We start from the raw sequence: 24,264 nt of genomic DNA on the forward strand, positions 1-24,264 counted from the left end.
ATAATATGACTGCTTCAGAACATCTGGGAATGGAGAGTTCTGGTCAACTAGACAATGATACCACAAAAGTTTAAAAGACTAATTTTGCAATAAAGCAGGTGATGAAATACTGGATATATTTTAGTGTTAACCATGTGTAATCCTTTGCAGAACACTTGGCTGTAAAAATACAATCAATTTTCAAGGCACGAACAAAACATGAACTGTACCATGGCCTAAGATTGGGAAACCACTTAAAACAAGCTTAAGTCCCACTGACTTCAAGCAACCCTATGTGGCCCTCAAAGACTCACAGAGGCCCCTCTTTTGCCCAGGCCCTTCCAAAGGCAGGGGTCTCCGCTTAGCAAGCCATCCTCATCATAGGCAGGACCAGTACAGTTCGGGAAGATCATCTTCTTCCTGGCATCAGAGGCCGCCGTGCAGAAGGCAGTGGAGAGGGGCTTGGCGGACGGGGGCATCTATGTGCCCCTGGAGCCACTTGAGGACCTGTGCGTGCGGGTGGTTTTCTCCTCTGTCCCTCCCTTCCTTCCCAGTTCTGCCCTTCTCCCTTTCCTCACCTCCCTGGGCCGACCCTTGTCAGTCCTGAGTCCCCTCCCTCTTGGCTGCAAAGACCCTGCCCTACGGCACATGCTCTCCTTCCACCGGCAGGTGTGAATCCACCTGCTGCCGGCGGCAGCAGAGGGCGGGGTGGTCCAGGAGGGGACTATACTGGTGCCTCATCAAGGGGCCCAGTAGCGGGTCTTTTACACCTTGGGGGAGGCCCGGTGCTTCGTGTGTCGGGCGGCAGGGCATGTCCACTGGGATTGCCCCTGGCCTGGCATGAAAGAGAAGAGCCCAGGACCTCCTCCAATCCAGGGGGTGCCAGCCACACGACTGGCAACACCCCGACCCTGACAGGCCCTGGGACTGCCCCTCCTCTTCCCGCCCCGGATGGAACCATTGCCGCTCAGATGTCGGAGGATGCCCAGGCACATGGTGGGGGCAAGAAGAAGCAGGCTCTGGCGCCCGAGCGGGCATTCAAGCCAGGTATGTGGAGGAGAGGGAGGCAGGGCCAGCGGCAGGACCTGGACAGGGCCCACCCCAGGGCGGGCCATCCCTTTCCCTTGCTGTCCCGTCCTCCTTCTCCTTCCCTCCCTCCTCATTGCCTCTGTTCCCTGGTCCTTCCTCCTCCACCACTGAGCTCACCTCTCTGGAGGACTGGGTATTGGTAAGGGGAAAGTGCAAGAAAAGAAGCGCACGCGCTCAGTAGGGTGGATGTGCCACGCAAAGCATTAAAGAGAGCCGCCAGCCCTGATCCATCTGCTGAACCCCTGGCTACTGACCATCTGTCGGGGGTGACTGAGGCCGCCGCGGTGGCAATGGAGAATATCTCCCCTCCTGTCCCGGAGCCCAAGCCCAAGGGGGCAGAGGGGGCTTGTCCTGAGCCCGTGCCCTCCTCCGACACACCTCCGGCCGCTGCCCAGACCACTGTCGCACGGTGCCTGGAGGAGATGAGCCTCAGCCTCGCCCTCCTCTCGCAGGAGGTCGAGGCCCTAGACCTTATGCCCGCTGCTCTGGACGTAGAGGGTCTGCTGCTAGAGGCCTGTGGGCCAGCCACCCACACCCAGCCGTCCCCCTCACCTTCTCTCTCCCCACCTGCCAGCGATCTCCCAACCATTATCCTCCCTTGTTCTGGGACGTCACAGGGTGCAACCGCCCCCCCAGCTGAGGATCACCTAACAGCTGTAGCTATCCTGCCCCCAGATATCCTGGAGGGATTTGTGTTCCCCTTGTACCCTGCACCCCCCCGGTACCGAAAACCCCAGTGCTGACCCCTCCACCTCACTGGTGACTGCTGTTAGATGCAATGGCACCTCACCCTTATCCCCGCCTCCCCTCTTGCTGCCTGGAAATGCCCCTCCTCCCCGCACTCCTCTTACTCATACCCCCACTTCCAACCCCTCTTCCAGTCAAAGTCCCATCCCAGAAACTGCGCCCCAACCTCCTCCAGACCCTCCTCCTCCTCCTCTCCCCCACCCCCTCTCCCTCCACCTTCCCCTCCTCTCCACGACACTCACCCTCCCCCCAATACATTCATCACCTGTGCCCCCATCCCCATTCTTCCTGCACCTCCCCTCGACCCTTGTCTGCTCATAACTGCTCCCAAGGCTGCAATCCCTCGGGAGGCCCCCTTTGTCTCGCCCTCTCCCAGCACCTCTGGGACTGCTCTCCCTTTGCCACCCCTAGTCCTCCCAAAACCAAGCCCCAGCTACTGTATGACCTTCCCTGCCGGCCACAGAGCCCAAAAGGATACAAGGCCGAGGGGCACTCAGGACCCCAAGGTCTCGGCACCCCACACGCTGGCAGACAAGATGCGCGAGTTCTTGGAGGACGTTCGCGGCTCCAAGAACAAAGTAGCTCTAGCCCTCCGGCACTGGGGTGACTTCCATCTCACCCTTGAGTCCATGAGGGCCCTTCTGAAGGAGGGCAGGGGGACCAGGAGGAGGGACGCCACGGCCTACCAACGGGCCTGCGGCTTCCATGATGCCTTAACCATCTATGGCGTCGGCCATGGCTTGTTGTGCGGCCCCACGGGGACCTCTGGCGTTCCCTCCGGCGAGGATCCTCCCCAGCCCTCTATATGCTGCCTATCAAGCCCTCTATATGCTTGCCACCTTGAACACCAGGGGCTGTGGGTTGGGTCTCTGCAGGTGCCGGGTGCTCTTCTTCCTCCAAGGGGGGGTACTCGGTCACCTTCCTCCAGGAGACCCACACTACTCTGGCTGCTGAAGCCAGCTGGCGGCTGGAGTGGGGAGACGAAGTCCACCTTAGTCACCTCTTGGCCCATCGGGCCGGGGTGGCCTGTTCTCCCCAGACCTGCAGCCCGAGGTGCTGGGGAGTGTCGAGGTCGTGCCAGGCCGCCTGCTGTATCTCCAGGTACGGGTGGAAGGGCTGCCCCTCCACCTTGTCAACGTCTACACCCCAACATCCGGCCTGGAGAGAACATCCTTCTTCCAGCAGGCGGCGGCCTTCCTTGACTCCATCGATCTTTGTGAGTGCCTGGTTCTTGGCAGGGATTTCAACTGCACCCTCGAGGAATGGGACTGTATGGGGATGAAGCAGTGCCCGGCCGCTGCGGACATCCTCAGGGAGCTTATCAATCATCACTCCCTGGTGGACATCTGGTGCAGCCACCACCCAGATGAGGATATTGTCTTTACCTACGTCTGGGTGGTGGGCCACAAATCCATGCACTCCTGGTTGGACCGCATCTACATCTCTCGCCACCATCTCTCGCAGGCCCACTCCTCCAGCGTGCAGCTGGCCCCCTTCTCGGACCACCACTTAGTGGCCGTGAAGGCTTCCTTGTCGCTGGGGAAGTGGGGGTCGGCCTACTGGAATTTTAATAACAAGCTGCTGGAGGATGTGGGCTTCGTGGCATCCTTCTGGGAGTTCTGGCTGTCCTGGCGTGGGCAACAGTGTGCCTTTCCCTCAGTGCGGTGGTGGTGGGATCTGAGAAAGGTGCATGAGCGGCTCTTCTGCCGTGACTATACCTGGGGGGGCAGCTGGCGGCGGGATGCATTGATAGGACAGCTGGAGCGGGAGGTTCTTGAGCTGGAGGGGCGCCTGGCTGCCAGCCCCAGAGATCCATCCCTCTGCGGCACGTACTGGGAGAAGCGGGATGAGCTCAGGGCCCTCGACGCCCTTCGGGCACAGGGGGCCTTTGTGAGGTCGCGGATCCAGCTCCTTCGAGAGATGGACCGCGGCTCCCGCTTCTTCTATGCCCTGGAGAAAAAGAGGGGTGCCAAGAAACATATCCTGTGCCTCCTTGCGGAGGATGGCACCCCTCTTACGGATCCAGCAGAGATGCGCGAGAGGGCTCGTGGCTTCTATACCACCCTCTTCTCCCCGGATCCGAGCGACGTTGACGCCTGCAGAGTGCTTTGGGACCAACTCCCTTCAGTCAGTACGGGCGACCGGGACCGGCTAGAGCTTCCTCTCACTCTGGCCGAGGTCTCGGAAGCCCTCCATCTCATGGCCACCAACAAGTCCCCGGGCATGGACAGGCTGACCGTGGAGCTCTATCGCATGTTTTGGGATGTCCTCGGTCCAGACCCGCTCAGAGTCTGGGACGAGTCCTTGCAAAGCGGGGTCTTCCTCCTGTCGTGCAGGCGGGCCTTCCTCACCCTGCTGCCCAAAAAGGGGGACCCCCATGACCTTCGGAACTGGTGTCCCATCTTGCTCCTCAGCATGGACTACAAGATTATTGCTAAAGCCATCTCCCGTCGCTTGGGGTTCGTGCTGCAGGATGTGGTCCACCCCGACCAGACCTACACCGTCCCGGGTTGCACCACCTTTGACAACCTGTATCTGTCCCAGGATCTCTTGGAGCTCGGGTGTAGGGATGGTCTGTTGTTTGCCCTCCTGTCCCTGGATCAGGAGAAGGTGTTTGACAGGGTGGACCACGGGTATCTCCTGGGCACTCTGCGAGCCTTCAGCTTCAGACCCCATTTCATCGAGTTTCTCTGGGTGCTGTACACTGCCTCAGAGTGTGTGGTCAAGCTCAACTGGATCCTGACTGCTCCGGTTAGCTTCGGGCGAGGGGTGCGTCAAGGCTCCCCGCTGTCAGGCCAGCTCTACGCTCTGGCCATCGAGCCCTTCCTCCGTCTCCTTCAACGAAGGTTTACGCTCTGTGAGCCAGAGCTGCGGCTGGTTCTGTCAGCATATGCCGACGATGTACTCCTCGTGGTCCAGGACCCGGGAGACCTGGTGCGGTTGGAGGCCTGCCAAGCCGTTTACTCGGCAGCCTTCTCTGCCCAGGTCAACTGGGTCAAGAGCTCTGGCCTGGTGGTTGGGGCTGGGTGGCAGGCGGGCCACCTCCCACCTGCACTTCAGGTCATTTGGTGGAGCGCGGGTCCGCTATCCTATCTGGGCATCTTTCTATCTGCCACGCATCCCTCTGAGCCGGAAAACTGGCAGGGTTTAGAGGGCAGGGTGGCTGAGCGGTTGCGGAGGTGGGCGGGGCTGCTCCAGTGCCTCTCCCTACGGGGGAGGGCACTGGTGCTTAACCAACTAGTCCTGTTCGTGCTCTGGCACCATCTTAACACCCTTGTCCCACCCCCGGGTTTCCTGGCCGCCCTCCAGAAGGTAGTTCTGGAGTTCTTTTGGCCAGGACTTCACTGGGTCCCTGCAGGGGTTCTTCATCTTCCCCTGGAGGAGGGAGGGCAGGGCCTGACCTGCCTACGCACTCAGGTCCATGTCTTCAGCCTCTGGGCCCTACAGGGACTCCTTAACAGCAATAGTGCAGATAGTCCAGCGTGGAGCACGCTGGTGCACGCTTTCTTCCGTCGCTTCCGAGGGCTCCAATATGACTGGCAGCTCCTTTATTTGCCTTTGAGAGGCCATCCGCGAGACCTCTCGGAGCTGCTGGCCTTCCACCAGGACCTCCTCCGCACCTGGTGGCTGATCTCAGTCTCCAGGTCTTTAGGTGCCGCCGCAAGGGAAGACCTCCTCGCGGAGCCCCTTCTACACAACCCCTACCTCCATGTGCAGGTGGCGGAGTCCCCCGTGGTGTGCCGGTGGCTGGTCCTCGGTGGAATCACCAGGGTCGGAGACCTCCTGGACTACGGCCGGGGAGACTGAATGGAGGCCCCGGCGCTCGCCCGGCGCATGGGGCTCTCCACCCTACATTCTCCCCAGTGCGTACTCAGGGAGGTGAAGGCCGCCTTGCCACCCGCTGCTCACATCTACCTGCTCCGGGTCTTGCGAGAGAGTGCACCCCATCCCCCTCTCACTCCTGGCCCTCCGGATCTCTTTGTGGGCCCCTGGCTCCGTGAGCCTTCCCGCCCCCCTCCCCTGCATCATCCCAGCCAGCTGCACGCCTTGCAGCAAGTCCCCTTTCGAACCGCACCCAGACATCACCTGTACACGCTCGTGCTTCACATGCTCCACTATCCCACCCTCATGTCCCGCCCAGACCACAAGTGGCGGGACCTTCTACCATCTTCGGAGGGTGGGGAGCCCCAGTGGGCCAGCCTTTATTCTTCCCTGGTCCCACAGCCTGCCGGGGACATCAGCTGGAGAATCCTGCATGGGGCGGTGAGCACGGGTGTGTACCTGGTGCGGTTCACCCCCCTCCCGGATACCTGTTTCTTTTGTGGCACAAGGGAGACCCTGGCGCACATTGACATCGAGTGCGTCAGGTTGCAGCCCCTCTTCTGGCTCCTCCAGACCCTCCTGCTGAGGTTCTGGCTGCACTTCTCCCCTCACCTCCTCATTGTAACACACCCCATCCGTGGCCCCACTAAGTCGCAGGACCTCCTCATCAGCCTCCTCCTGGCTGTGGCTAAGGTAGCCATTTATAACACTCGGGAGAGGAGGCTGTTGGTGGGGAAGCCTGCGACTGTGGGGCCTATTTCCGCTCCGCTCACGAATCCGGGCAGAGTTCCTTTGGGCGGCGTCCACTGGCTCTCTCGACACCTTTGAGGGGCAGTGGGTGCTGTCTGGGGTTCTCTGCTTGGTGTCCCCTTCTGGTTCCCTCGTTTTAAACCTTTGACCTCCACTCCCATCCCTGTTTTTTCTTCAGTTGTCCCCCACACTCTGCTGGGGCCATGGTTTTTTTTTAATGGGCTCCCTCTTCTATTAACAGGGGCCTTTTAGTTGTGGGCGGGCACAGCCCGCCCACTCCCTGGTCTCCAAATAGACCCAGTATACTGTCCTTCTAGAAGGCTCCGGAAGCTTCCAGGTAAGGGTCTACCACCAGGTTTACCACAATATACATATATATATAAATATAAATATATATAAATTATATAAAATATATAAATTATATATATATATATATATATATATATATATATATATATATATATATAAATACATATAAATTCTTTGCTGAATACTAGTACCTGCAACTAGTACCTAATGCTAGTACCTGCAATTCACTTCTGTAAGAGGTGATATCTCTCACCTTTATAAAATGTGAGAGCTATCCAAGTATTGCACCATACAAGAGCAAGGTTTTACAATGGTGTGCTTTGTTGAATTTAGGCCCATATTAAATATGACCAGGATAAGCAGATAAAGGGTGTATGAGTTCAGTTCTATGTATCAGAACAAAGGGATATTCAAAGTAAATAGTAACAAATTCTAGGGTATTCATTCATCAGCTAATGTATATGCTTCATGGCTGTGCTGAAAAACAGACAAGCCCTTAAATTCAATCGAGGTATACACTGGGTGACAAAAATGCCACCGTATTTTTATTTAGACTTAGCAGCTACTGAAAGGAAAGAATTAAGAGTAATTATTATTTATAGTTATAACTTTCAATATGCATTTTATTTTAAGAACTCACTGATTTATCTTGGTGCTCACATCAGCTTCTCTCACAATAACATAAGTACTAAACAAACTGTGATCAATGAAACAGTTTGGGCAATAGCATACTCAACATCAGTGAGGGTGGAAGAATTGAATTTAGGGAATTCCAGAAATGGAAGCTAATATATGCAGCTATCTCCCTTTTGGTCACAAATCATCCCCAAATACCTATGCCCCTCTTAGACTGGTAGGCAACTGGACTGTTAAAAGTCCAGTTACTTGATACAATGAAGTCCCAGACCTAAGGTGAGTTCCCTTTTGGTTCTGGCTCCACCTGACTTTCAGAAGTGGCTGCCAGGTCCCTGAAGCCTATAGGGACCAAGAGCTGCACCTGCCTTCAGTATTGGCTTTGAAGCTTCCATCTTCTGGGAACTGTGACCAAGGGAGCTGCAGGGGTGGTGCCTGTGATTGTGAAGGTAGCATGCAGAGGCACACTGTCTGCCAATGTGTTTAGGGGCCACACCGACCTGGCGTTCACTTTCAGGGGCCACAGTAGATGTCTCTGGAAACCTGCATCCTCCTCTGAGCCCCAACTGTTGGCTCAATCCAATGTCCCGTCCTGCATCCCAACACTTCATCCCTAGCCCCATACCAGATCCTGCAACACCCAGGCCTTACCATCCTCCTGAACCCCAATGCTCTGTCCCAGCCCTGAGCCCTCTTTGCGTGCTAGATTGCTCATCTCAGGCCCCATGCCAGAATCATTCATGTCCCCAAACAGAGCCCTCATCCCACCTGCACATCAGTATCCTGCCCCAGCCCAGTGAATAAGAGGGAGGGTAAGGCAGAGCAAGTAGTGGGGAGAAGGGGAAATGGAATGAATGGGAGACAGAGTATAAGAGAAGGGCTAATGGAGGGGGCAGGACAGGTATGTTATATTTTTGTGGAACTAGAAAATTGGCAACCCTAATCTTCTCTCCACAGGCCCACAAAATTTTTCATTTTTTCATTTTGAATCTAATCGCTTTTCTTGCTTTTCTAAAGGAGCCACACAGCTCATTTCAGATCTGTAAAACTGAGTGACTTAATCAAAATTACTGTATTTTATTAAAAGGGGAGGAAGGAATGTTTTAAAGATGTTAGTAAGAAACTTTGCAACTAGTAAACTTTAATATGCCTCAGAGTATTAGCTTAATGAAATATGAAGACAATTTAACTTCCTAATAATCTTTTTATTCATATATAGCTTTTATCGTCTGGTTTCCACTGTGGAACTAAATAGTCTCACAGTCTTTAAAGTTAACCATGCCATTCAGTAAAATAATTGTTTTTGGGTTGATTTTAATGGATTATTGGCATATAGAATTCACTTTTAGAATATACTATTATTTAAATTATTTATCAAATCACATCATTCATTGAATAAAGTGATTGACAGTTATTAGTTTGCCTGCTGTAATGGCATTTGAGCTATGCGATGGATTTTACTACTAGTGACAAACTACTCTTGCACCATCTTGAATGGCATCAGAAGCATCCCTTCTGCATCTGTGCTACAGTTGTTACAACATTTGTTTTTGCATGCTAAATGTTTTAATTGCAAATTTTTAATTTTAAAAATATAAGTCCCTCAGTAACACTTCAGCAGCCATGAGCTGACAGCAGACAGCGACCGTATTCTCTTTCCGTGAGTAAACTGATGTGGAGTCAGAACAGCTGGCAAATAATTGAATGGTGTGTGGATGGGACACTTGCTCATTTACAGAACAACAAGAAGTCCTGTGGTACCTTATAGACTAACAGATATTTTGGAGCATAAGCTTTCATGGGCAAAGACACGCTTCATCCTTTGCCCACGAAAGCTTTTGCTACAAAATACGTTAGTCTATAAGGTGCCACAGGACTTCTTGTTGTTCTCGAAGATGCAGACTAACATGGCTACCTCACTGATACTTGCTCATTTACACTTGAACACAAAAATAATCAAGTCCAGGGCTCTCTTTATATGTAGTGTTATAATCACTCTGGTTTTGACTCAGGAGAACCTTTCGTGGGACAACTGCTGTTGGACTTTGGTTTTAAATGTCTGTGTGGCCAGCTGGCTATGGAGTTATTCTGAGATGTACCTCTAACACAAAGGAAGGTTTAGTGGGCAATATCTTGGGAAATCATAGAAGTTATGCCATTGACTTCCATTAGCCCATGATTTCACCCTGTGGGCAAATGTTGAAGAAGAGTTAAAACGTCCAGTCACACACTGACTAAGAACTAGAATGTGTCTCGCTTTTACAAGGTACAATGAGCCTCCTTGACTGCCCATATAGCCCAATAGCCTATTCAAGACCCTGTCACAATTGCAAGCTCAAACATTATACTCAGAGCAATTGTTCAGCCACACTTCCCTGGAAATCCCATGTTCTTCAATTGCTTGGAAGTTAGAGTGATAGCAAGATGCCTAGAAAACAATGCTATTAAGATATCGTCAGTAAGGAAAGTTTGTAGAAAACTGGATCTGAGTTAAGAATATTTGGGTAGTCCATCTATTATCCACTAGTAGGTGATTTTGTGGAAATGGCAACACTACCAAGTTTTTATTTTCCTTTGAAATAATTGATACAGTGCTAAACTTCATATTTGTCCTTTATTTAAACAACAGCAACCAACAGTTATTGATTGCTCAGTAACAGGAGACCAAGGACCCTATTAGCTTTTTTGGGAACCCCACGACTAGAAATACTGTGTAAAGAGTTGAATTGAGACCTTGCCATTCTCACAAAGTTGTAATATTTCGAGGGGCTCAGGGCCAAGCTGAGAGAATCAACCCTGGGCAAATTGCTTAAAACTGTGCCACTTACAGTCCAGGCTAGAGTCCCCTTCTCAATAAGGCAAACCAAGCCAGCCGCAGAAGTGCTTCTGCTGCCTTCTGGCTAGTCAGAAATTGAACAAGCAAACCTACAGATTCTCCGGCTGCTCCTAATGCTCATACCAGTAACCCTCCTTACTCAGGTGAGAGTCTATGAAAGCCCATTTCACCAAATCCACACAGATTCTTCCAGGCTCCAAAGGTTCTAGCCACATTCTCAGGTCAATATATACTTAGATCTTACCCATACTGTGCCAATCCTTTAGAATCTAAAATTTAAAGGTTTATTAATAATGAAAGAAAGAATAAGGTGTAAAAGAAAAATTAAGTGGTAAATTACACACCTCAATCAAAGCTATTGATGTCGGCCACAATGATGGTATAGGCTGTTATTCTTGCAAATCTCTGAAAATACATCCCTGAGCAATAAATTCATAGTCCAGGCAGGCTTGGTTCTTGAGGACTGAAGAAAAAATATGGTCACTGCTGGGGTGATCTTTAGAGACTTGCCATAGGGAGGGGGGAAAAAAAAGTCTTCTTCATGTAGGCAATGGAGGATCACCTGATCAGGTTGTCTCTTGTGGCATTCCGCCATTGGTCACATCCCGGATTACATGTCCCAAATTCCTGAGATGTGTATTTGACATCTGAGTTTTGGTGTTAGTCCATCATCCTGGGTGGGAGGACACCATGACTTCCAATGTGATACTTACCACTAAAACATTTCTAATGCAGACACAGAGCCAATATCTACAACTTTACATTCAAAGATGGTATAGATATACAAGTAGCATAACCAGATTCAATGAATTATCAGCTTTCAGTGGACACCTCACTTGGCCCACTTGGCACAAGATTTAATGCAAACCTAGTAAAGTGATCACAGAAATGGTTTTATAATTATTGTACAAATCCAGTAATATCACAAAAGAATTCCTATACTCTGCAGATGAGTTTACTGAAGCTTCATAACACCAAAGCACACTCTAAAAACTGTCCTTACATACTCAGCCATAAATAACTACTGTGATAAACTGAAGATATTGTGGAAAGCCTTGGTGAACTGAACTAAATGTTATTGAACTGAGTTCAATATGTCTGGAGGGTATTGTATTAAAAACGTAATTATCTGTGTGTTAACTGAGAGAGTGATGCATTTCTTCAGGAAAGGTAAATATGAAGATACCAGGGGATGCTGAGATAAATTCATTAATGTTGGACATCCCCAGAGAAACATCAGTCTTGTGGAGAGGTTCTCAAGTACTAATTCAAATGGGATTCTCCAGGGACCTAAAGAAAAACAAAGGACTTTGGGTAAATAGGCTGTTTTTTGACCATCTCAGGTCATCCATCCTGATCCAGCAAATGAAGAGGACCTCTTTTTGTGTAAGGTAGGCACTGCTCCTTAGAGAAGGATTAGAAGGATGTGGTCCACTAAGACTTCATAGGACTTTGTGCTTGTTTTCAGCTGTAGCTGCCATTAAACAGAAATCACAAATGGGTTGTAGGAAGTTTTGAGGGGCTGCTCATGCCAGAGTGCATATTAGCACTGGTGAGGGAGGGCTCTTGTAAACTTCTTAGTATGCATGCTGCTCTTTCATTGTTTTTAAAAGGTTTCTATGTAGCACTTTTACTTTAAAAATAAAATAGACTTGCATGAAAGAGACCTGGGGTATCACAGACACATTAATAACATTTTCAGAAGAGACCATAAGCAGGTATGTTTGGGAAGCCTGTGTCTGCTGGTAACAGCACTGGGAAGGCTGAGAACTGTGCAAACTGGATATACCTTGTCAGAAAGGAATGCGAAAGACAGCAGCTGGGGAGCTAGAAACCTCAGAGCAGGTACCTGGCTGGACCTCTCAGGGACATACAGGTGCTGTTGCTGTGACAACTACCATTTCACTTTCAAACAATCCTTCCCCCAAAAAATGTCTGTCAAAAAGCACTAGTTTTTGCCAAGAATAACTGATTAAAAGAAAGTTTGAGCTTCTAATCAAATATTTGGAGATCAGATAACCCAAAATCCTATTAGGAAAATGTTTCAGGACATGTATGATGCAAAAATATTTAACACACTGCTATCTCCTAAAAGCCCTTCTCTACCTAGATAAAAACTGATGGCTGTACCTGAAATATCCCATGAATATTACTATTCTTGGTTACCTTTTTCCTGCAAAGTTATTTGTGCAAGCAATTATCTAACTTGTCTCAAAGGCTATACATAGGCTATGGCAATAAATAAGCAGTAAGCACGTATGCAGACCTACTTTGACATTTTAAAAATCATATTTTGAGGTCATGGTATAAATTCATGTCCTCTGCAAGACCCATAGGGTATCACTCTCTAAGGTGTGTTAAACTTCTGTTGACACCTGTGAGGGAGTAGATCTTCTGAACCAAAATCCACTGTCCTTCAGATCTGACAGGGAATTTCTCTTTTCAGTTAAGTTTGTAACATTTCTTCAGTAACTCAGGCTGAATACTACAGTTAGGAAAGGAGATATAGAAAGGTGGTGACTCACACGTTTAATTTTGTGGAACTATTTGTAAAGTATTCTAAATGTTCCACAGTAATGTATAGTCCTGAACCTAAGCCTCAGAGCTGACATATAAGATGGAATTTCTCAAAAGTTCTTACAGGCTGAGATAGAACTGCTGTATTGAATCAGTCCAGAATTAAATCTCCTGTCACTGATGATAACACATTCCAGATGTTTTGGAAGAAGGTGTGAGAGACCCCCTCATGGACAATAATGGAATACATGGATAATAGAAGAAATGTTTTTCCAAGCTCATGTCAGCGACTGGCTGGCATAAGCCATAATTCACAAAAGATTTTTATTTCTTTATATATTTAATATTTTGATATTTTGAATATAACTGAAAATGCTGTTCAAATATAACTGCAGATACAGATATCTAATCATCATTTTAATTTTGCTAATCTGGAATATATTTTTAAAATAGAATGAATACCTTGCCTTCCACAATAACTCACAGTACACTTTCAGTACTGCTAGCAGCACAAAGCCACTTATTTCCCATTTTGTATGTTGGGCATTTGATTTTCTCTTCCTAACCATAGTACTTTGCCATTGTCTTTGTTGTTTTTCATATTGTTGATTTTAGTCCAGTTTTCTTGTTTGTCAGGGATTTATCTGACAATTGTGAATGATGATAGCATAGATTTAGGCAAAACTGGGAAACAACAAGCATTTATATAGAATGCAGCCAGTTATTCTTTTTGTGTAACAGCTTTGCTATTATTTCATAGTTTTGAGCTTGGATAAGAGTTTATTCCAGAATAGTCCAGCTTTTCCGCTTAATCCTGTACCAAAGTCATAATAATCCTATTGGTGATTTTGCAGTCTGTTGCTCTGGATATTAAAGTATTATCTCAGAAAAATGACAGATGGTTTGAGGAGGGAACCATACCAGACTTAAATACCGATTCTTATGAAACTAGCTAATCCTCAAGTGGATGGCATTTGTGGAACTAGCTAATTTCTAAACCTTTCTAGATTTCATAGGGAAAGGTGGATTGCAGAGGAGAGAGGATACCAGAAGTAAGGAATCTTACCTGAAAAGAATCCAACTGTCCCTGTGTCTGTAACCAACCCATTCTCCTTTTGGTGTGGCCTTTTCTCTTTGCTGCTTATCCCAGATCACTGAAGCAGGTCAGAGAACAGAGGTGCAGCCTGCAGATTTCAACACTATGGTAGAGAAGAGCTGCATGCATAACAGAAAGAAGGGTTTGATTGGGCCAGATTCTACTTTGTTTTCTGTTAGCTGCCCCTTTAAATGCAGAGTAACCCAGGGCTGCTGTGAGAGCAGAAATAAGATGGCTGCAGTTTTGCCTTTGTTTCAATGGAAAACATTAGCCTCTGTTTTCTCTTTCTTTCCCTCTCATGTTCCATCTTTTTTTCTTAATTTAAAATAAAAGCAATCCGGAGTGAAAAAAAAATCATGTTTTTCCCTTTCATGTATTGTAAAAGAAGAAGAAGAAACAGCAACAAACGGAATAGACTCCAGAGTGGCTCCACTCAGGGAATTGGAAACAGGTGCATTGCAAACAGAAATGTGCCATGACCACCATTTTCCAGCACCATCAGGGAAAGAAATATACATACTGTAAGTAGGAGAGAACTTAGCTGAGACTTTGGTGTATGAGCAGAAAATGTTGAAGATTAGGATATTTGTTATCCATGCTCTTAGGGTTAAGCTTCTCAGTAACTAAGGTAAATTTATGATGCCTCATTAGCATATGGCCATGTGATTCAGAGTCCAAAAAATCCGTGTGTAAGTGTGGCCCATAGGACTCTCTTGAAAGGAACTCCTCCTTCCAGAAACCCATCTGTCTGAAAATTTTCAGGAAGATGGGGCTTCTGGAAGGAGGATTTCCTTCCAGTAGACCCCATGGGCCACGCTTCAACACAGCTATATTGGAGTTCAGAAGAGATTCTTCTGGACTCCGAATCACTTGACTATATACTAATGAGGCACCAGAAATTTACATCTTCCAGTCTGCTCATTAGCACGCTGCTTCTGGAGAAAGTGGCATGTGTAGAAACAGCCTAAACGAGTTGGCAAAAATATGAAAAGCAAAACCATCTATCTCCTATGCCCATAATATTAGACCACTGTGAAACAGTCCTGTACTTTTCTCAGAGTTCCCAAGTGAGATAGGGAAGTGATATAACCTTCATTTTAGAGATGAGGACCTGAGTTGCAGTGAGGCTAAGTGACTTTCCCAATGTCACACAGCAGATCTGTGACATATCAGGGATTTGTGTTCATGGCTTCAGAGTCATAATCTAGCATCTAACCTTTGCATCATTTTTCTCCTCTCATGAAAACAACATATAAAACAATAAAAAAACATTTAATCATTCCCAGGTTGTCTCAGAAAAATCTTCTTTGTTATCAAAGCTTGTTTCAGGTATAATTTTCAGGTATTGTAGCAAAAACAAAAACAGTGTCCATACAATTAGAAATGTGAATATCATTCATTCGCTAATATGGGTCATGTTTGACATCTGCTGTACAAGAACAAATATCATTCTGTTTGTTACCCTTTACTATTTTTTTAAGTAAAATTAATCAAGTGGTAGGGGACATTAATTTTTGCAGTTCTCCAGAAGCATCTGGTCAGGACATAAGCAAGTAAGGGAGAATGAGTCCCAACAGACTGCTGTTGCTTGCTGTTAGGTGAAAGTCGTGGATAAGTCATAGCCATTACAAATAAAAAATAATGCTGCAGTTTCATAAAGACAAAAAATATGGTGCCAAATAAATAATAGATCTGAGGAGATTATATATATATATATATAGAGAGAGAGAGAGAGAGAGACAGCACATGAGCTATGAGAGAAGACTAAAAGAACTGGGCTTGTTTAGTTTAGAAAAGAGATTTAGAGGAGACATGGTAGCAATTTTCAAGTACCTCAAAGACCATTGCAGGAAGGAGTCATTAAAATTGTTCTCCTTGGCCTCTGAGGATTGGACAAGGAACAAGAGGCTTAAACTGCTGCAAGGGAGGTTAGATTAGACATTAGGAAAAGCTTTATAACTGTCAGGGTGGTTAAACTGTAGAATAAGTTACCTAGGGAAGTTGTGGAATCTCCATCAGTGGAGATATTTAAGAGCAGACTAAATAGACACCTATCAGAGATGATCAAGATGGCGTTTGGTCCTACCAAGAGGGCAGGGAACTGGACTTGATGACCTCTTGATGTCCCTTCCAGTTCTAGTATTCTGTATATATATATATATATATATATATATATATAATCATAAAACACTAGAACTGGAAGGGACCAAACACCATCTAGACCATTCCCGATAGTTGCCTAACTAACATGCTCTTAAATATCTCCAGTGATGGAGATTCCACAACCTCCCTAGGTAACTTAAATTTTGAATGACTTGGCCTCTTTTTAGATAATCACTTGATTTACTGTTTTTTTTTTTGAGAATGAATTGTTGTAAATAAAGCAAAGCTAACACTACTGATAATGCTTAAATTGGATTTGTAATTTCTGTTTCAAGAGATACCCTGGAAAGGTTTAGTTTTTAACTGTGAGGCTCTAGTGATTGAATCCTCGTGATCACATTAGGACTTAATTAGATATTATACTTTCTGGAAGTCAGTGGGCATATATTTTGACTGAATATGGAATTACGGTTTATGATGTGATGACAAATTTTAAGAGCACAGAAGAATGTGCTGAGAGAAGGAGATGATAGGAGACAGAATGAACTTATGTCAGAGGTCTTACGGCATGCAGCACACTGAGTGGAGTCTTGTGGCAAACTTCAAACCTCATGTATTTCACAGTGAGCTTTTACTGCCATATCTTAGTGGCAATAAATTAACAAACCGTTTTATTCCATTTAAAAATCAAGCTAAATTAATGGTAAAAATTGTTTATTTACCCTATTATGGTTGTGGATCTTTGAGACAGTTCAGTCTGCGTGGATCCCATGGTAGGTATTTATGATCCTTATATGAACAAGACTGGATGTTCTTGACTGGCAGTGTCCATCAGGACTGGACATATGCCCTGTGCCTACTCATGCTCCAATTATTGGTCACAAAAGGTGGAGTTTTTATGGAATTTTCCTCAGTTCTTTTATTTCAAAGTCTGTGTTTCAGAACACTCCAGGAAAAAGGGATGGAGGGAGCGTCACAGGATCCATGCTGATTACAGCAACTGAAAGAATCATAGTTACTGTACTCTGCTGTTACGAGGAAGTTTGTAAGGAAGAGGCTTGCCTGTCTGTCAGAAGATCACACTTGGGCTGTAGGGCTTGGCAATTAGCTTCTTGCAGTTGTAATAATGCTGACAAGTGTGACTTCCTTTCAATCAGGTCAAGGTGTTTGCATTTTTTCCTTTGGTGTACTTTTGTTTGTCTTTCCTTGCACGGGCCAAAACACATCAGGGAGCGGGGTATGATAAAAGTACTCAAACCCTGAAATGACTACTTGGCAACTATTTTCAACAACTTTTATTGTTGGTTTTATACTGTCTGGTATTTGTTACAGACCTTTTGCAGAGACTACCAGCCTTTCATTAATAAAAATAGTGATGGATCCTGGGAGAACCAGAAGCTGAGAGAATGTTGAGCATCTTGTGGGACTGCTCTAGAATGATCAAACTCTCAATCCCCCGAGGTTCAGCAATCTACAGGAGAAGTGCCTAGAACACTTTAAAATCGTCTAGTGTCAGAGCTTTATCCTTTAATAACAAAGAGAAGAACCTGAGCTGGTAATTCAAGATACTGATGTTACTCTGCCCATGAATTAACCTTCTTTTGATATTCTAGCACCAATAGTCTGGCCAGAAAAGCTGTGAAAGAGGGGGACCTCCTACTTGATGGGTAGCCCAGAAGCTGTTTATTGCAGCCACCAGTGGCCAGTCAAGAGTGACATTGGCCCAGCCTGTGGGCTAAATCCATGTGTCTCTTCACAGCATCACCCATAGGCACCAGATAAGAGAGTTCGCTGCTCAGTGATAAGGGAAACATATACCCCAATGATGGTGAGAGGTAGCCTTCCTTTAGGAGTGGCACTGGTGCTATAGTTACTGGTTTATCAGAGTCTTGGTGCATGCCAGTGGATATCTCAGCCACAACAATGGATCTGATTCAGCCCAAGCCACTTCCCTGAAGATGGGGTCAATGCCAATGGGGGACACATTGCATGCCAATGCTGGGAGACTTTGCTGTGTTGCGGTGTGTTGCATCTCTCTACTCCTCAGTGCCATGTAACACTTGGAAGACTTACTCCCAGAATTCTTGTTGTACCCTTTGCTATAGAAGAACCCTCAGCTTTTATTTGAGTTCTTGCCTCCATGCTTAACTTCAGTGCCTGATGTGTTGATGCATCCTTCCACATCAAACCTGAGATCTGCTTTGATTCTGGTGTAAGCAACTTCTAGGTCATTTTTAAGAGACTTCTTCCCTACAATGTTCTTAGGAGAGACAACAGATTGTTACGTGATGCTGGGTTGTCAACTAGAAGGATTGTGGGTCCAATGTGAACTTTCTAGCCTATCCCAGAAGGTGAAGCTACAGCTTCACACCGCACAACTTGTGGGCCCTTGCAGAAAAGAATGAACATTCCAAACCTGTGTTCAGAAGATGAAACTTTGAGACAGAAATGGTAGTTACTTTGCCCATCTTTAAGGAGGATTAGTTTACGACAGGAATGATAGGGCTTGAAGTCTACAGGTTCTACCATTACGGAAACTCTACACAGGGACTTGGTATAAAGAACTCTTACTAGAGAATTTTGGTCCATTTAGTTCTTGGTCAGTTCACACATGTTGAAACACAAGATCAGAAATTGCTATCAAGATTTCAAGAATTTTGGTCAGAGCTTAGAACTAATGAGTCAGACAATTAGTAGGTTCTGTCTCACTGTCAAGAATGCTAAGAGGGAACTGAGGATAAACATCTTTTCTGTCCTGATATGGGATCATGAGGAGGCACAGGATAGATGTGCTGCCTCAAAGGATACTGCTATACATCAAATGTTATTTTTCTTGCGTAAGATGCTTGCACATCTACCCTGGGCTTCAAATGGACACATCTCAATGAAGAAAGAAATGTTTCTTTACAAAGTACAATTGCAAAAATCTAAGAGCTCATTTTCTTCCAGAGTTTATTATTAATGGGTCTAATCTGATGCTCATTAAAGTCAACATAACATTTCTATTGACAGCAGTGAGTTTAGAATCAGACTCTAAATGGAGCTACAGTTTCCATAAAGATCCTCAGCACGTTTCAGAAGACTATGACATCTGTTGTGGAATAATAAGCAATGGGACAGATAACTTTTTATTAACACAATTCATTTTTAATTCACATAAAAGTTTAAATATGTCTTCAAATGATGAAAACAGCATTTGTTTTGAGCCAGTGCACCACTCAAGAAAAAGTGTCATTTTTCTGAATTATGAAAATGCAAGATTTTAGCATAGTTGGCAGCTGTTTAAGAGCAATGTTCTCAATCACATCACTTTGCTCAACTTTCCCAGTGACTAGAGCACTTGTTTCTACACACTTGCTAAATAACTGTTCCTATATTAGTTAGTGGAAGAAAATGTCTCTTAGCATGTTAAAGAGAGACCATGAAATGTGAAAAGCATGACAGAGAAATTGAAAATAATCCAATTAATTAAAGATGCATTACTATCTTGGAATTTCACCATGCTTCAGAGCTAGAGGAGCAAGCCTTCATTGTGCATCTCAGGACACTAAATAACAATTAGTCTGTGTACAACATGTGCAAATAAAATATTTACACTTTGGGAAACATTCAATAATCATGAAAGAAAAGAAAAGAAAAAAAAGAAAAAAAAAGAAAAGAAAAAGATTGAAAAAATCATGACATTTAATGGTAAGTTTTGTGTTTTACTTTTTGAGGTTTTAATGCACATTCTGGTCATATTTTCAGCCTCTCGCTCTGAGGATAGAAACTTACTTAAAGAAAAAAAAACAGTAAAATAGAACTTTAGACACTAAAAATATAATTTATTAGGTGAGCTTTTGTGGGACAGACCCACTTCTTCAGACCATAGCCATACCAGAACAGACTCAATATTTAAGGCACAGAGAACCAAAAATAGTAATCAAGGTGGACAAATCAGAAAAAAAAAAAAATCAAGGTGAGCAAATGAGAGAGTAGAGGGGTGTGGGGGGTAGTCAAGAATAAATTTAAGCCAAGTATTCAAATGAGTCCCTATAATGACCCAGCAAATTCCCATCCCAGTTCAAACCATGTGTTAATGTGTCGAATTTGAATATAAAATAAAGTTCAGCAGCCTCTCTTTCAAGAGTGTTGTGAAAATTCCTCTTCAAGAAGACGCAAACTCTTAAGTCATTAACAGAGTGGCCCACTCCATTAAAATGCTGCTGAATGGTTTGTGGATCGGGCGCATGATGGCATATATGATATGAGTTGAGGAACATGACCCCCCACCCCCAACACAGCTCCATTACCCTGGTTCTGGACATGTCACTTGGGAGACTCACTCAGTGGTGGGAAGTGGAGTGATGTGGAGAGGAGTTGGGCTAATGGAGTTACATTTCTTCCCTTCCTCCTGCCACTGCCAGTGAATGTGGAGGGAACCCCTGCTGCCAGCACCAGCCTCCCAGCCCCATTAGTCGCTCAGGCTCCATCGCTCGGGGGAGGGGTCTTGGTGGAAGAGGCAGGGTGTGAGGTGGATCAGGGGCAAGGAAGTGGCAGAGAGGGATGGAGCAGGGGTGGGACTGAGAAGAGGCAGGGCAGGGGAATGACCTGGGACAGAGAAGTGGTTGTTCTGGCCCTTCTCCGAGGGAGGGGTGGCACAGGGAGGATGCGTGTGGGGTGTGGTTATATGGCCAGTAGCTCCCCTCAGCCCATAATGCCAAACAAGTTGGCTAGTGGGAGAGTGCAAGTCTCAGCAGGAGACCTCTAAGGTCCAAGTTTCCTAAGCTTCACTCCAAGTGGAATTGGGGGGTATGGGGTGGAGGGAGAAGGAAAAAAGCCCTCCACCCACTTAGTCCCATCAGCACATCTCCTATCAGACACAGTGCAGGGAAAGCAGGCAGGAGAAGAGGAAGGGTTTATTCTCATTATTCTCTGCTTTGGGTGTGGCAAGACAGACAAAGCACCAGGAATTCACTAAATGAGGGGACCAAATTCATTTCCAGATACACAAACGAGGAAGAAGAGGGAAAGTGTGGCCCTATCTCATTGAAACTGTGCCATTCACAGAAGTTTAAAGAACACAGTTTCTGGTGGGTAAGAGACAGAAAAGAGGGGGTATTGAATTTTGCTTCTCCTTACCATTTACTGATGCAGAGACAAGAAATTGTGGAGGAATCAAACCTTCACAGGACAGATGGAGCATAGTCATTTCAGCTGGAGGCAAGCCAAAATCTGGATCCATGCTATACGGGTAAGGAACTATGGAAGCCTTGGATAGGGCTTCTGATTACCAAAGGCAGCTTATCATATTTGGGTGAGGGAAGCTCAGAAGGAAGCACTTGCCCAAGCAAATGAGCTGGCTGCTTTTTGCAGTGGCACAGTTAGCCAAGATTTGACACAAAAATCAGTTATTGAATCTTCCGCTGTTTCCACAGCTGTGCTGGATGAACGAGGTATTTTGGTTCACGCAGATCTAAGACATTCCACTCAGATGATTTCAGGAAAGAGGGGAGACACAGGGAAATGAGTGAGTTAAATCAACAGCTGATGAACCTTCACAACGAAGGGATGTTTGGATCTGCTTGGGGGAGATGCTGAAGAAGTTGGCTCAAGGTCCCATACCACATGAGTGTGAATTGGGGGCACTAGTTGCTCCCCTGAGGTGTTACAAACAAACAAACAAACACAACGCCTCTTATGCAGCATCACATGGGCCATCCAGAAACTGTCTCACCTTTTCTGGGTGAGAGAATAGGAGGGCACTTTGTACGGCTCATACAGGCTAACAAAATTTTTCCAAAGGCTAGGGACTCAGAAAGAAGCTCTGCCTACAAATATTAATTTGAGTAATCATGCAGTACATCCAAGGGCATACATCTACTCACAGCAGTTATTTTGCAGCATCTGTACATTTTCAGACATGGATGCAAAAAGTGGTGTTGGGCTCATATAGGAAACCACTGACAAAATGGGGTGTACAGGAAGTCGGCTATGACAAATGTTACTGACTGGAAAGCCCTATATGAACAGGGTATGGGAGGCAATAAGCAAGACAGTGCAAAGAGCAAGTATCCATCAGTGAAATGGGCTTAGGCCTCCGTTGGGACTAACCCAGCAAAGTTAATTGGTCTAGTTTGTGGGATAGATAGTTGTACCCCTTTCATCTGAAGTATTAATCCTACCTTAAGGTGTGGTTTGGCCTGTTGTCCAGATGATAATTCCACAACAATAAATTTGGGGAAAAGCGCCAGAGCCACCCAAACAATGGCCTGTGGACACTTTGGGTTCCTCCCCTCCCCAGACGGCTAGCTTTAAGCACCAATGAAATCGGACTAAGTCTTTCAGTGGGACCAGCACTACGAGTCAAATCAGTAGTCTGCATTTCTTGGGAGCTATTATCCCCTTTATGTAATGAAATAATTTTTTTCAATTTGACCAGGTTGGCCCATCCCTACTCCTTCCAACTGATGCCCTGTCTATTCCACCACTCAGTCCCAGAGCTCAGGCCAGGCCACGTGGCAGCAGCTGGTCTCCACCCCAGGTTACTGCCACAAACACCTGAACATCCCCAGGGTCCTTAGATTTACTCATCACAGGGGATGGCATGGCCCCATCTCTCCCAGCCAGACCGAGTGTTTTGCAGTTGGAGAGCCCGGAAACTGTACTTCGGCCTGCCATCCCTGGTGGCCAGAGAGTGCACTTTTGGGAAGGCAAAGTCTTCCCTTGCCTTCATTACCCACTGCCCAGGACAGCCTGTGTCCCCAAACTCCACTGAAATTCATGAAAAGGATCCTCTTGATTTCAATAACGTTTAGATCAGACTCTAAGTGAGAGTTCAATCTGCCCATATTTTGCTTTTCTCTTCCCTATTTCTGTTTCTCTTCCTACACTACAGCCACTGATGGCTGAGCTAAGCAAAATTATTTTTTTTTATTTCCTATTAACATAGCCTCTCACAGCTCATGATGCTGAAGTTTTATGAGCCATAAGCTTTCAGGCCCTACTCCTACAAAAACCTTGTTTTCAGTCACGCAGGATCTCAACAATAAAATGTGGGGGAAGAGAAATAGGCAATGTATACAAATACAATGATTTAAGAACAGAAAAATGTCTCTGTTGCAACATTGTATTTGTAAATGGTTGATGTATCAGCCTTTTACAACTGGTGTCCTCAAGAGACACAAGGACCATGAATCATCTAAGTGTTTTCTGGTTTGATGATCACAATCCCATAAATAGATGCTATATGCACATTCTGTTTACCTGTGCAATCTACCTGTAATTACCATCACAACCGTACTCTATGTTTTCACAGAATTCTTGTATCTTAATTAGTAAAAGGTCACATTGATCCCATTTTAGCAGCTCCTATTTCCATTAACATTTATAGTATATCCGACAATACTGAAATATACTGTAATTAGGAGATATATAAAACATGATCATATATATTAAAGTTTTACTTGTTCTTTATGTACCCTTTAGTCTAAGAAAAGCAAGACTTCAGCTAGAAATGAACTGTATGGCCAGTATTTCACATTGGACTGCCAAACCTAGTTCTCCATCCCTGCAGAGTCTCCACACCATTAAACCCAGTCAGTCTTATGCCAAGTCTCTTGTGTTTATGGCATTACAGGAATGAGATTTGGAAGGGGAATCATTATCATCATTTTTGGTTCTGCCTGGCAAGTCTTCTCTCTTACTAGCCATGTCTACACGTGCACGCTACTTCGAAGTAGCGGCACTAACTTCGAAATAGCGCCCGTCACGGCTACACGCGTCGGGCGCTATTTCGAAGTTAACTTCGACGTTAGGCGGCGAGACGTCGAAGTCGCTATCCTCATCAGGAGACTGTGTAGTCATTGCACGTCCCGCAACTTCGAAATAGTGGGGTCCGCCATGGCGGCCATCAGCTGAGGGGTTGAGAGACGCTCTCTCTCCAGCCCCTGCGGGGCTCTATGATCACCGTGGGCAGCAGCCCTTAGCCCAGGGCTTCTGGCTGCTGCAGCTGGGGATCCATGCTGCATGCACAGGGTCTGCAACCAGTTGTCGGTTCTGTGGATCTTGTGTTGTTTAGTGCAACTGTGTCTGGGAGGGGCCCTTTAAGGGAGCGGCTTGCTGTTGAGTCCGCCCTGTGACCCTGTCTGCAGCTGTGCCTGGCACCCTTATTTTGATGTGTGCTACTTTGGCGTGTAGACGTTCCCTCACTGTGCCTATTTCGATGTGGTGCTGCGCAACGTCGAAGTTGAACATCGACGTTGCCAGCCCTGGAGGACGTGTAGACGTTATTCATCGAAATAGCCTATTTTGATATTGCTACATCGAAATAAGCTACTTCGATGTAGGCTTCACGTGTAGACGTAGCCACTATCTTCTATGGCCGGCTTACTAATGTTGGATC

This window comes from Carettochelys insculpta, chromosome 2, assembly GCF_033958435.1.
Source record: "Carettochelys insculpta isolate YL-2023 chromosome 2, ASM3395843v1, whole genome shotgun sequence".
Lineage (NCBI taxonomy): Eukaryota > Metazoa > Chordata > Testudines > Carettochelyidae > Carettochelys > Carettochelys insculpta.